Genomic DNA, 15,110 nt, shown 5'->3' with positions numbered 1-15,110 from the left:
AATCCTTGTGCGGCATTTGGAGAATCTAGACTGTAAAGCAACTTGTAAATTAGATAATAAATAAATAAATAACACATTAAATAAATATATAGAATACAGTATACATGCATTAAATTCCATATAACCATTTTAAAAATATCTTAAAATGTCTTTCTTTCTTTCTTTCTTTCTTTCTTTCTTTCTTTCTTTCTTTCATCCCTCATATTAGCATTTGCTATAAAATTTGGCAGCTAATCTTTTCTCTATGTTTATTTTTCCCCCCTTGGGGAAACACATCACTTTCTAGGTTGGAAGAAGTGGGAACATCCCAGCTGGGACAACTGTAGATACAGACATTACACATCCTTATGAATTTGATTTTTACCTCTGTAGCCATGCAGGAATACAGGTAAGAAATAGGCACAGACAATACATGCAAGAGAGGCTGGTGCTGTTGGTTGGAAAGGAATCATCAGTGAATCTGCTAGCTGGATTAATTTTTTACTTTAACCAAAGCAGTTTAAAACAGCAAAAACTGACTTGAAGTCAGATATTTCCTCAAGGATAAAGTAGTTGTTTATTATGAGATTTAAAACATACGTTTAAGTAGAAATGTCATACTACCCAGGAGAGTAACTTTAAACCTTTGCTTGCATACTGGATCTTTTCTGTGGTATTGGAGATAAGACTTATGTTACCAGACCAGTGGGAAACATACCCAGGAAGCTTGGCCAGTTGTAACTCCCGATAAAGAGGCAATTTATGTGCTTATTCTAAATGTAACCACATTGATATCAAGTTCTTATGATGTAATGCCTTGTTTAGTTATTGAAAGGTAGTCCTTGAAGCTTATTCAGTTTCTTATGTTTTGTACTTAAAAACTTAATCAGAAGTGAGTGATAAAATATATTGTGATACTTTCTTGGATGGCATTCAAGGTTTGCTTTTAAGTTGAACAAAAAATTAGAGTGTGTAAGAGTGGGACCAAAATAATAGGAAGTCCTTTTCTCACACCCACAAGAACTGTCAATTTAGATTTACACTGTCATTCTCCTGCCAATCAATCAATAAAAATTGCTCTAGTTTTGAGATAAAGGTTAATTGGACTCTTTGAATCAATGTTCCCTTTATACTTAGGGTACCAGCCGTCCCTCACATTACCATGTATTGTGGGATGATAACTGTTTTACGGCAGATGAACTTCAGCTGCTAACCTACCAGCTCTGCCACACTTATGTACGCTGCACACGATCTGTGTCTATTCCTGCACCAGCTTATTATGCTCATCTGGTTGCATTCAGAGCAAGATATCACCTTGTGGACAAAGAACATGACAGGTAAGAGTCATACTGCCAACCATCTTCTTAGGGTAATGTGTGCAAACAGCGTGATTTGGCCCCTGGTTAGTTTGTAGAATATTTTTATATAACAACCAGAAGCATGATCCCTTTATAATTACTTTTGGGGGGTCATTTCTATCTAGGATGCACCTGAATCTAAATGGCATACTTTGTCCCCAACATACCTTTTCACAAACTGCTACATATGGGACTGAGTGGGGCTTAGTTTATAGTCACTATACCAACCTCTTTCCCTGAGTTATGGGATGCAAAGTCAACTGGCATCAGAGAATTATGGGGGTAATAATAACTGGATCAGACGCTGGCAGCCGTGCATACATGTATTTATATTTAAAGTCCTTTTTCTTAGCCTAATAAACACTGACATGGCCCCAAAGCAGATGGGCGAAAAGCACTAGCTTTGGGCTGCATTAGGGGCCTGGCGTATAGACAACACATGCCACGAAAGTGGCTGGAAATTTCATTTCTGTGTTGCATTTGTATAATTGTGTAGGCATCGTGGGAGTTCCCCCCACCCCCAGTTCTTGTAACAAACACTTACTGAATAGTTTTTGTTTGTTGATGGGGGGAACCCACGTTTTAGAGTTTATAATAAACATTAGGCCTAACTAATGTTTCCACACAGTATTCAGGATTTTTATATTTACAGCATAGCTATCTAAAAGTACAAGAAGGAGCATATCCTAGCCATCTTAAGCTGCAAGTGATTTGCTAATTCCCTCCTCCTTTTTTTCTTTTGCAGTGCTGAAGGAAGCCATGTTTCAGGACAGAGCAATGGGAGAGATCCCCAAGCCCTTGCTAAGGCTGTACAGATTCACCAAGACACCTTACGCACCATGTACTTTGCTTAATTATTTAAAAAAATGAGAACGGAGCCTATTCACAAAAAGGAAGAAATGCCGAATTAAAGTCACATACAGTGTATGTTTCCGGGGGGTGGGGGGTGGGGGGTGTCAGTTCATGAAGGGGATGCCTCTGCCACTGCTGAACCTGATCTGGGGGGGGGGAGGGGGAAACAGGCCTTATCCTTGTCTTGATGTGCAAGGAAGATTGTTTACTTCACCGAGAACACGGCACTATTATGCAATATGAAACCAGCCAACTGCTTTTGAAGCAGCCTCCAAAGGGAAGTGCTGCCATCATTGTTGTCGTCTTTTCCTTTGTCTGTTTTTTTCATCGTAGTCAAACCCTTTTTTATGCCTTTACCTCAAGTTGCTCAGCAGCACAACTCTTTCTGCAAAAAAGAAGAAGAAATAATTATTATGGTATTAAAACTTATAGGAACAATCAAAGTGATTGTTGGGTGGGGGTGGGTGGGGAGGGAAGTTAGGTAGGGAGAATGTGCAAAAACGTTTTTATCTTTTTGTACTCCTGCGGGTTGCATATGGCTTCCCCTCAGAGGCTGTCAGCACTTGACTGTGACCATATCAAGTGTATACTTGGGGGGACAGCTCTCAAGAGTACGTTGTGAGAGAAGGTGTGCATTTTGCACATGCAAGTCCACCAGTCCTAATGTAGTTTAGCCAACTGCTGCCTTTCATGTCTGTTTTCAAAACTTGGAGTTGCTCAGCTCAAGTCAGTTTTGGTACCAAAACCAAACTGTCTGTGTACTTCGATGCCAGCAGTAGCAATCCAGCCTGGTAAATCTAATGATGCCGCTGCTCTCTCCTTGTTCAGAAGTTCTAGCTGATTTTCCATCATCTGTGCTGTGCATCTACCTTCTGAGCTTCTGATGACATCCGAGTCTCCCCTGTTTCACAGGGCGGCCTGTAACTCCTCACAAATGGATGCTAAGAGTTGAGTTCTTGCTTTTTTTAAAACAAAAGGATTAGTTGACTTGCTGCCTCTCACTTTAATGTGATTGCGTATATCTATATCTATATATACATGTACTTTGAGGTTTAGCTTCCTCTTTTATATTTATTAGAGTAATAATAATGCTTTAATTTAAATCAGTGTATTGGCAACAGTTTTTATGTTGAGAAACAACTTGTTTTGTTGAAGAGAACTGACAATATTTTTTTGCTATCTTTTAGTGCAATAAGCTGTTGCAGAGGAGGAAAAGTACGGCCTGTTTTTGCTGCACACAAGCAGCAGTGTTTAACGCCACTATAGGTGGGAGAATGGACACTTCCATGCATTTGAAAGGGCAATGTTAGCCTTAATTTTGAAAGGAAAGTCTTGTATTGGGGAGGGTTTTTTTAAAACATAAAAAAAAGCATACCCCGTCATGCTGCTAGCGGTCTGCAAGCTTTAATACTGTTTTGTAACACAGGAATTTTTGCTCTGCTGCACCGTGGGGTTTAAGGGCATTTTTATTTCCAGCTTAGAGGACATCCAGGTCTTTAGCTCTGTCCAAACCAAACTGGGCAAAAGTTTATAAAATGCATGAAGAGTTTAAAAAGCAATTTTTGATTATATAGACTTTCCTTTTGAAACTGAGCGCTTCATTTCATCTTACAAATAAAAGTTACAGGTGGCTGGGAGACGTTTAAATGAGATCACTGAAATGTGAATCAGATGAATGAATGGGCCTCATTTTATTTCATTCCACTTTGAAGCTGAAGCAAAGTGTTTTACAAGATATTGGAAAGTGAGCATTTTGACTCAACAGCAGGGATTCAAGGACGTTTTGCACTTTGTAAACACACGAACTGCATTTTTGACTGCTTTATTTGCACTGGTTTTATAGTATGTATGCAGACAGATATACTGCAAATGATTCATATGGGCATTGTTAGTAACCCAGCCCTACTGAAACAAACCAGCCATTCTCCACATGAAAACCATTTAACTGGGTGAAGTATCTCGCTTATCTCTCTGCTCTCTTTAAAGCGACCCACTACTTGTCATCTTACTGTATTTTAAGCTGAAAAATCTGAGCCTAGTTTGCTCCAACAGGCACGAACCATTCTTTTTTTCTCTCCACCACAACCTATGTACCAGAAAAATGAAGTACTGTGTTTTGCATGCTTTCTTGTTGCTGCTGCTCGTGGTGTCTCAGAGTGCATTACTGCACATGATTCAGCAAAGTTTACTCCCAGTTTGAATGAAATGGTACAATAAACATTTAAAGATTTTTTTGGGGGGGGGGGATCAAAGTGCACTTGACATCATTGTCATAGGGAACCAGCTTGCGTTTATGGGGTTGGGACAGGGAAGCTAGGTACTAGAGTGAAAGGAAACTGCCAGCATCAAAATATCCCTTGGTAAAATGAGCTGCAAGTGGTTGTCACTTTCATGCCTCCAGCCTCTAATCTGACAATATATCATGCACTGTACTTACCTTTGAATTCCTAGCAGAAAATGGCAGCAGGGGGGTTCAGTACAGATAACAGCCAATGGACCCAGACTTTACCTCCTTTGCTTGTCCTCTTTCTGCATGAAGTGCATATGCATTATGTTGTCAACATCTGCTAAAATTCATTGAGGCTTTGGTCCCATGTTATGGTCCTAATAGTAGAGTTAGAACAAGCATTTGCAAATGGTAACATGACATTTTCTTCCAGTTGACTGACACTCCAAAAAGTTCTGCTGGGAATTCTCATCTCCCATAATTAGTTCCTTTTTTTTAAAAAAAGAGCTCATTTTAAAGTGTGTTGTGGAGCAGTGGGGCTTCTCTTCCTTTTTACAAGATACATTTTAGCTGTTTACACCAAGATGCACTATAATATTTATTTCCCAGCATTCAAGAATGGTGGCTCAAAGCCTTCATGTTCTCTGCTACATTCAGCTCTCTCCCCATAAAGTAAAGCTGATTTATAAGCTCATTGGCAAGGCACCTGTAAAGTATTAGTACCTGGTGCTAATGTTATTGGTTTTCATATGGAGAGTAGCTGGTAACTTAAAAACAAGCAAAAATACTCAAACATGTTTTCCTTTTGAAACTCATAAAGTGCCGATAAATGTTCTAATCAACTTACAGGTGTTGAGGGCCTCACTTCTTACAATACTATAGCTGCTATATTTATTTAAGTGGAGGTGAACAATTGCTGCACTAGGGAATGAGAGCAGGTGAGCAGAAATCGAGGCTTACTTTTTACGACGTGGTATTCTACTTTGTGTTATGTTTCAAAAGCAATTTTAACGGTGTGATACAACAATGGGTGCTGTTTTAACCAAGATTATAAAATAGCCAGAGATTCTTCCTTTAAAGCCTTTGTTTTTAAAAGACTTAAGATATATTTTGATGTTTGCAGTGGAGAACGGGGATGGGGGGGAAAACAAATGGTACCTCATCTGTGATGGCAGTTTCCAGTATATTTTTCACAGGATTATATGGACTTTTATTTTTGTACATGCTCTTAGTTTAAAAAAAAATAAGAAGGAAAGAAAGCTTTCTTGAATTTAATGTGCTTACATGGATATTTCAGCCTGTTCCGCCTATGCAGTATAGAGGTATAGGTTTAATAGTCTTGTATATCCGGCTTTGCCTTGTTTTTTAGTATGCATATTCCTGCCTAAAATGGTGGCACTAACTGTTTTTTATCCAATTTGTCCCAGATCCCACTTGTACTTGCAGGTGACACTATCTTTCCTTCATACCTTGAGATACTTGAGAGGTGCCTGGAGTTGCCTAGAGCCTTGTCTTAGACAGTTTATCTGTAAGCAAATAGGATGTGTTCTGCCATGGACTGAAACTTTCGCCTTGTGCCAATAAGGCTTGCTATCTGTCAGGCACAATCCCAATTCATTTCATCTAGATGTGTGTGTGGAGTGATTTTTCTCCTCCATCCTCTTTTGACTAGTCTGCCAGTAGTAGAAGGGAAGCACACAAGAGAACTGTATTGGCCAGGTTTGTTGGTTATCTCAGCAAGAACTGCCAAGAGGTGACACTGTTACAAGCACTAATCCTAAAGGTTTGTTATGTGAGATCTTTCAGACTGGAGGTGCATGTGTGTGTGTGCGTGCGTGTGCACATATTGATGTGCATGCATACAGTTGTGTTAAAATTAAATACCTCTGCAGTGCTAGATGTGTTAATGTTAAAAACAACAAGGCTGTTTCTCAAAGCTGCCTTTTGGGGTGATTCCCAGGGTGGTTTCCTGCAAGACCACATTCCTAAAGATTGAAAGTCATTCTTCTTCAAGGTATCTTTTGAGTCTGTGTTGTGTTTCCCCATATTCATTCTTGTATTTAAGAATGAAGCATCTTCCCATTCTTTTTCTTAATAATAGCATCAATCTCACGCTCTCAGAATTTCTGCTTAGAAAAGGAGGTTGACTGAATGAAATCTCTACGGGAACCACAAAGGAAGATTACTTTTTCAAGTCAATGTAAACCTGATGAAAGTTACCACTGTTAGTGTTCTTTCCTTTCTGAATGTGGTATTGGAAATTGATGTCGAAAGTGGGACTGGCTGTGTGTGTCTTTGGGAGGTAGGAGCAAAGCATAATTCTTAATCAACTTCCACTTCTCATCTTCTTCACTTCAAGGCAGCTTGCACTGGCATGTTGACTGCTTTATTAATGCATCAAAGAATGACTGGCATGTATGAAAATAGCCAACCACAGGTTAAACACCAGAGAATTTTCTCTGCTGTCTCCAGCATGGTAATGTCTCAATAGAGGCAATTCACTTGCCCAAACTAAAGCTCATCCTGTGATTGAAAGATATGGTGCATTTGGTCTGTAAATGTGTTTGCATAATTCGATAATTAACCCCCAGAGCATTGCAGCCATACTAATCCTTGTAAATAATATGTTAATTTTACTTTCATGAGAGATGAAGGCAGGACCCTGAGTTATGACCTCCCAATATATTTTCTGTAGGCCGCTAATGAGCTTATGGCTAAATAGCCAACAGAGTGGGGAATAAGTGATAAAGGCCTGACAGAGGAATAGTAGTCTAACCAGTAAAGCAAACTGAAAAATCACTCCATGGGACATGAAATATTGTCAGAGAATGCTAATCCTATGAATCACCATGTTTTCTTATTAACATTCGGTTTCATTTATCTCAGGCAGGCGTTTCACTGTAAAAGCAAACAAGCCCTTCGCTCTAAATCTTGGGGAGATTTATTTATGGAAAGTAAGATAGTCCTCAAAGTGCCTTTTTAAGAAGATGGTGCTGTAGATTTTTTGTTGTTGTTGTTGTTCCCAAAGTTGTATATGGCTGGGGGAAATAAACTGAAATGTTCAGTGAAAATTTGCTACGTTCTTGATAATATCACTAGTAGTGTTGGGCACTACATAGCGTGTCTCCCCTGTGTCTGGACCAAAATGATTACGGACCATAGTATATTTGGGAGAGGGAATGGTACTGATTTATAATCAAAATCCACTGTGTGGATCTGAGATACTTCAGCATTTTAGGGCAAGTAGTTCAAGACCATATAAGAACAGAAACTGTTCAGAAGCCAGGATTGGGTAGAGGTTGTGTATCTGTATGTTCTGGGTTGCAAATGTTAAAAAATCTTTGTTAATTCAGGAAATATACAAACTTCAAGTCCTTGCAATAAGAGAGATGACAGCAAAAATGGCCTTTCACTCCAGAGCAAACCTGTTGCACCTGAAGTTCATTCTTTCTCTTTCGTCATACTTTTCAGCTACTTTGAACTTTCTATCAGTCAGGAAAAGGTTAATAAACACTACACCTCAGTAGCAGCTTAATGCTGCAGAAGTAATAATAATGGAAGTTGCGCGGATTACACTGAAAAACTACTTGTACGTGGCTGTAAAGAATAATGGTTGGAAAATAGTCTTAATGGTACCAAGAGAATATTCTTCAAAAATAGTTAGATGTATTGGATGACTGGGTAGATATATGCGTACGATCCTCTATTTTGACGTGTTGGTTTGCTTTCTTACAGAAGAGTTTCTTTGTGCTCCCTGAAGGTGCCACTTTATAAACCATGATTTAAGGTGAACTTCCAGGGAACATTAAAAATCCATCCAATTTACCTTTGGCCTTCAGCATCGTGGAACAGTTGTATACACTCACCCTACAGTTTAGATAGGTCAGATTTTATTGGTGCAGCACTGACTTGTACAGGAGACCAGTTCCTCATTTGAGATATAGTCAAATGTCTCACCATACCAAGAGAAAAACCTCTTTTTTGATCCAGGTGGTAGATTACTGTAGTCTGTTATGATGCTATCTGTTGGCAAAAGTATAAGTAGTGGCTTGCCTCTGAGTACAATTGGCCCTTTGGCTTCATGGGGTGTTTTTTTGTACTGGGATGTGAAAAAACACAAATAATTACACCCCATATTATTAAATAGTGGTGACATGAATCTGCACATTTCGATGTGTCGGCATTCATGCCATCACCTGTTAATAATATGGGATATGACAATCAACAAATTAATGAATTTGTGAATCCACAGTCTGTGGATCTGATGGGCCAACTGAGGTTCAAACTATACTTTTGCCTTTACTTGGCATAATGCTGACCTCCTATAAGGTAGTCCTTACTTGGTTACTCTCTGGAAGTGCGGAGGCTTTTGTGACTGCAAGCACCAGTTTTTGACCTGCTGCCTTAATCAACATGTGCATTGCCTATTAATTTCTGCATATTTTGTATTCTTGAATAAGATTATGTAAACACAATGTATTAACTGTTCAATATGCACTGTGACGTCCGAACTCATAGTAACTTTAGTAAAATAGTAACTGACTTTAGTAACCTAGTAGCTGACTTTTTAAATAAACTATATAATATGTCAATAGTTCAGTTACTTTGGACTGTTCCAATGGTCAAGCCTAGCTGAATGTTTAATAGGGCTTTTCTTTGTGTTGTAGGTGATGGGCATAGATAGTGAAACAGTCGTCTCAGACACTTTTCCAATACGTATGTGAGAGAAAGGCGAATAACTCACAAGAATGTTCTCTTTAAAATATGTGAAATCTGCTTCCTTGAGGCAGGAGCACCTTCTTAATTGGTATAAATATTTTGTAATCGAGTAAACAAATTGATTTAAATGTTGCATCCCCAATCAGAGGAGAAATTTAGAGGAAAAGTTAAATTGTTTAATTGATGTTACAATCCCATACTTAGCCTAGGTGTCTCTGAATAGACATGCATACGGTTGCACTGTCCCTCTGACTTTGCCATGTATGAGAAGAAATAAGCTATCTTTTCATGCCTTGTGGCCTCTTACAGAGTTGTTCGTGTGTATTTCCAAACTTTTCTAGTACAAACATTCATCATCAACATCTTACTTTTGATGCTTGATCACAGAAGTATTTACAAGCCTGAACATGTATCAGAATATAAGTACTGTAATGGGAATGAAGACTTTAAAATGGTGGAGCTGCTTCTGCCTAGTGTTTTATATCTGAGGTTTTCACTGGCTGCTTTTCTAGAGCTTGGCAAAGTTACTTTTTAGACTAAGCGTCCAGAATTTGTCAGCCAACAAGGCCACTACTTTGGTCTCTTAAAGAAAAATGTTGTACCTGCATCTCACTCCTACTTGGGGGCTCCCCATGGTCTTCCATCAAAGACACAGTGCTAAGATCCATATCTGTTCATGTTTAGCAATGGTGCAACATTCAGTCTTGCATCCCTCTTTTCACCCCATTAAATAACAATATATTTCATAGCTTCTTTTCTGCCATCTGCACTTTGTACCTTCTATTTTATATTCACCTCAGATCCCCTTGTGCCCCCAACTATGTCCATAGTTTGTAATAAACATGCTTATAGGGATTACTGTTATCAAAGTTATACGTTTTTAAGGCCCATAATCCCAGACTCTTACTTCCCAGTAGCACAGATGAGGTAGAAATGAACTACTCCTATATATCACTAGTTGTTGTTTTTGTTGTTGTGTGCCTTCAAGTCGTTTCAGACTTATGGTGAACCTAAGGGAAATTTATCACGGTGTTTTCTGGGGCTGAGAGTGTGTGACTCACTCAGGGTCACTCATTGGTTTTGCATGTCCGAGCAGGGAATTGAACCCTGATCTCTAGTGTCATGGTCCAATGCTCAAACCACTATACTGTAATATGCTGGCTCTTTATATTACTGTACTGCTCTAATATTGTATAGGCTAGCTTAAACCCTTGATTTGCTGTTACTAACTGCCCTGTGCTCCTCCAGCTACTCCTGGCTCCATACTAGAAGTGTTTTTGCAAACGCAAACGGGTATCTGCATCAGTCCGATTCTGCAGGCCTGGCTGCAGCCTCTATGCATCTTATTGTGGAGGAGGTTACAAGCTGCATAATATAGAGTGTTCTTAAAAGCAGCCATTATTTTCTTAAGAAAACCTGGTTCTTAAGCCTGATTTTGGTGGGGAAGGGGGTTTAACTTGCCACCTGGAGGTCTTCTTCTCTTATTTGGTGTAGGGCATTACAGAACTCTTTCCCCAGTTAAGTGGAAACCAGTTGCAGCCAGTTAATGAAAACATTAATTATATTGCGTAGTGCCAATCCTTCCTTTGCAAGCTCTTTAAAATGCCTCTATGGTCTAGGTTTGACCAATGGCTATGCGAAGGGTGCAGAATGCTCTTGATGATTTGCTTTGTATTTCAGCAGTGTGTCTTTTCTTCTTCCTGCCCACACTCCACAACATAAAATGTTGAGTAGTACTACTTGCGTAAGCAAGCAAACGAGAAGCAAATGCCTTCACTTTAATGACTGTATTGTTCCCAAACCACTACCATGCTTAGTGTCTCAGCGTCATTTGCTTTACGTTTTTTAAAGCCTCCCCATGCTTTTGGAGATGATTTAACGTTTTGTGGCACCTGCCTACATGATATTAAGTATTCTTGTCCATTGCCTAAGAGCTTGTATCACTTGGATTATTCATCAATGTGATTTACTTTCTTTTTTGTGTCATCCATTTTACTGTTTGTTTGTTTTTAAATCTTTATGGGTGAACTATATTCTTGGTTTGGTGTTTGGCCCTTTGGGAGATGGATTACACGAACTTGTAAGATAATTGTGCTGTGAATGTAGTGGAGCCGTGTAATGAAGGTGAGATTTTGTTGTGAGGTGAACAACTTTGGAAGAAGAACAGGTTTGGGAGAGGTTCTTTTATGGGCTACAATCCCTGGGTCCCCCAGCCAGCGTGTCACTGGCCTTTCTGGGGGCTTTAGTCCAAAAAAGTAACATATTGAAGCTTTGGAGAGGGAGCATGCTTGAGAAGACAGCATGCTCCAGTTATTTGCTGGCAGTGAACATGAAGGGTTTTTCTGTGGGCTCAAGAGAAAAAATTCTGATGGAAGTGTTCAGATGGATTGTACAGCTGGGCAGAGACCAGCAGAATGTGTTAAGATTATGAAGACTTGTGTGGTGGAATCAGACCAAGGTTCATGGAGTCTTGTCTCCACATTACTTACAGGCAAGACATGAAAGTAGACTCCCTCAATATGTATCCAGTGTCTGTGACTGAGGTATGCTGAACCGCAGCATTGAAGCATAACGTTATTTTATGAAGACTGTGCATGGGTGTATGTCTGTTAAAAGAAATGTTTTCCCCTGGCCACTTCCACCCCAAGCTGGTGCCCTGTAGAAGTGTTGAAGAATAACACCTATCCTTCCCAGTGGGTGTGTGTTTAGGGTTGTTGGGAGGTGTAGTAAAGCACAATGGAAAGGCACTGAGTTGGTGAAGGCTGCACTAGGCTAATTTTGCACATTGGTCAGAAGTTGCTTATGTTTGGTGTCTTGTTTTCCCTGTGAATTTTCCCAGTGGTTCCAAATCAAGAATGTTCTCTTTACATTTCAAGATGGGCTCTCTTTGTGGTGATTGCAGTGTTGGGGAGAGGTTTCATATGTAAAGTATGTTGAATCCAAAGAACTATGAAGTATATTCTGTAAACATTTGTGGAAGAGCCTGCACAAGAGGTTCATACACAGCTGAGGTAGTGATAGTATGTTCAGTGACAGAGTTTGTACAAGCGGGAATATACTGGGTTTCGTTCAGTTTCACTGTTCTTGTGCAGCCTTCTAACACAGGGAATCTTCTGTAAACATAGGATGTAAGTGGAAGGAAGACTTTGGGTTCAAACCTGTATCTTTCTTCCACATGGCAGTTCAGCCCATGTGGAAGGATCTTCACAGAAAGTAGCATCCTATCCACCCACCCAAATGTGGGAGTAAAGCATACATCCTTTGTGAATCACTTCTTCTGGGCAGCAATCCCAAACACCATGAAGAAAGGCAAATGAACTGCTTAGCAAAAAAGACTGGAGGGAGAAGCTGAAAATCTTGTCTGAAACTAAGGGCCCATAGAGACAGGCCAAAATAAAGCTGCTTCGGGTCATTTTGGATATACTGTTTAAATGATGCATGTGTCGTAAGAGGCCAGAAGTTGCACTAAAGCTGAACTCTGGTCCTTAGGACTGGAGAATGGCTTTGATATGTCTTCTGGTCTCTTAGGACACATGCATCATTTAAACAACATACCTCCAAAGTGACCCGAAGCAGCTTTAATTTGACCTGTCTGTAGAGGTTCTATATTAGCAAACACCTCCTGAAATATAGGGCTTAGATGCAACTAATGTTTACTTTTTTCCTAAGTGACTGTTCTTGGAGCATTGTGGGCTTTATTGTTGAGATTCAAAGAACATGTAAAACAAAACTAAAATAGCTTACCTTTCATTGGTGAATTATGCCAAGTAGATCCCATTCAACTTAGGGCATCAGAAGACTTTTTAAAAATCTGAATGATTTTTTTTTTCAGTGGGGGGGAACCACACATTTTCTAGGGAAATGTTCTTTTAGATTCAGCATCTTTGAGTGTTGGCTCCATTACGCCACATTCTGTTTGGGCTTATCTTTGGCTTGCTCAAGCAGTTTTCACTCCAGTTTGGTATATGAGTTGTGTGAAAGTGTCTTCAGTTTGCCTGAGTGTAAATCTTTTTGTGAAGCCTGGTGCATCATTCATTTGTGGGCAGCAGGGAAATATGTGTTAAAATGGGAGCTTGAAGAAGTTACCATTTTGGACTAGCGCTCCTAAAATTCATCTAACATTGCCATTCTAACTGTGAAGATTCGGGCACTTGTCCAAAATAGTAATTTTTCCAAGATCTCTACTGTTCCAGTTCAGCATTTCCTTAGACTTGAGAACCTTTGTAACCAATCCAGGTTTCCTTCAATGCACACCGAAGAAAAAGGTCTCAAGTATTTTGTTTTATAGCACAGCCATATGGTTTAGCAAGTTTTCTGTTCTGAAGGCTTGTTGAACAATCAGTCTCTGCTTTTATTAGCACTGGGTTTCAAGTGACAAGCTTTGGCACGAATGGGTGGCCCATTGTGAAAGGCAGAAGAGGGTAACTTATAAAGATGTGTGTAGTTGGTTGCATGGGGCTCCTTCGCTCATGACTGTTAATTCTATGGGTACGTTCTGTGTAGGAGAATCACATGTATAGGTGATTAATATACAGGTGTCTGTTTGTCATATCCCCACACAGTGAGACCCTCCCCTTCAAGATGAATGTACGCAGGATAAAATGGACCCAGGTATATTTATCATATATGAAAGTGGACAGGAGGTACATGCAAGGTTTTTTCACATGGCAACTATAACCGTGAATAAAACAGTAGTATGTGTTAGAAACATACTACTAATAGGCAAGAGCTGCATTAAGAGTGTAGTATAAGCATCCACTATCTTTGTGTGTATGTATGTATGTATGTATGTATGTGGTTACGGGGAGAACTGAAGCACTATCCTAAAGACATTCCATTCACTGTGGGTCCATTGGGTGCTTAGCTCTGCACCAAGTACTGTAGTTGGTTGCTATAAGTAATATATAGCAAAGTACATTAAAGATGCCCCATTGCCTTTGCATGGGGCATTGCCTTGGTGACACCAGCACTATTCTGTGTGCCATTGCTAGGACACATTTCTTTAGAACCCAGCTGTATGCCAGGTATATCTTCATGTTCTCATGTGAACATGCTGGTGTTGCACCTAAGCTAATACCGATGGATATGAAACTCCAGAGAGCATCCTGTTGTTTTGTAGGGTACTGCCATTTTGCATAGAATGTGTTTAAATCTCTGGGTGTCCTTCACTCCCCGCCTGTCCCCCTCCCCAACAAAAATGTGCTCATGTTGAGCTAGTGCAATGTATCTGGGATTGTCTTAGTTTTCCTTTCTACAGGTGGACAGATGGATGTGAAGTGCATTGATAAAAAGCCTTTACAATTTTTACTTTTTAAACCACCTTGACCGTGTGTGCCTCTTTGTATTGCAAATGTGAGTTGCAACAAATTGGGGAGAGGGTGGGTGGGTTGGTTAGCAAATCTGTATTTCAGTATGTTTTTAAAAATGTAATCTAATTACCCAGAAGCAATGTGTCCCCTCTCTCCCCATTCCTTGCCCCGCCAAGTAAACTGCCCTTGCCAAAACCTTTTAGCTGTCTTCAGGTTTTCTTCCAGTTGGGTTAAATATCAGCCTGTTGTCATCTTCTCTGTATTCAACGTTGTCACATATCCGTCAGAATTATCAAAGACTGTGTTGGCTCTGAACACATTCGGTTGAAATAGGCTAGGTTTGTGAGCCTGTCTCGCCTATGTAAAGACCAAGTAATCTTGAATCGGCACCCGAGGCCATATTGCTGTAGTGAAATAAGCCTCTCCTCTTGCTCAAGTCATGGATGGAGGCTGTACCTGTCGATGTACCTGTAAATTGCTACTTAATCTGTAAATCAGATTAATGTCAGAGAACCAGACATTCGGAAAGAATCACCAAACCCAAACTGCCAAAATTTTTAATGGAATGTGATTTTCGTTGTTGTTGTTCTGGCTTTTTAAACATTTTTTTCCCATTTGAGGAAGGGAATGCTGAAATCAAAAGGGGATTATTTCATTTTAAAATCA

This window comes from Sceloporus undulatus, chromosome 9, assembly GCF_019175285.1.
Source record: "Sceloporus undulatus isolate JIND9_A2432 ecotype Alabama chromosome 9, SceUnd_v1.1, whole genome shotgun sequence".
Taxonomy (NCBI): Eukaryota; Metazoa; Chordata; class Lepidosauria; order Squamata; family Phrynosomatidae; genus Sceloporus; species Sceloporus undulatus.
The sequence above is the reverse complement of the archived record's forward strand: the minus strand, read 5'-3'. Positions refer to the sequence as shown.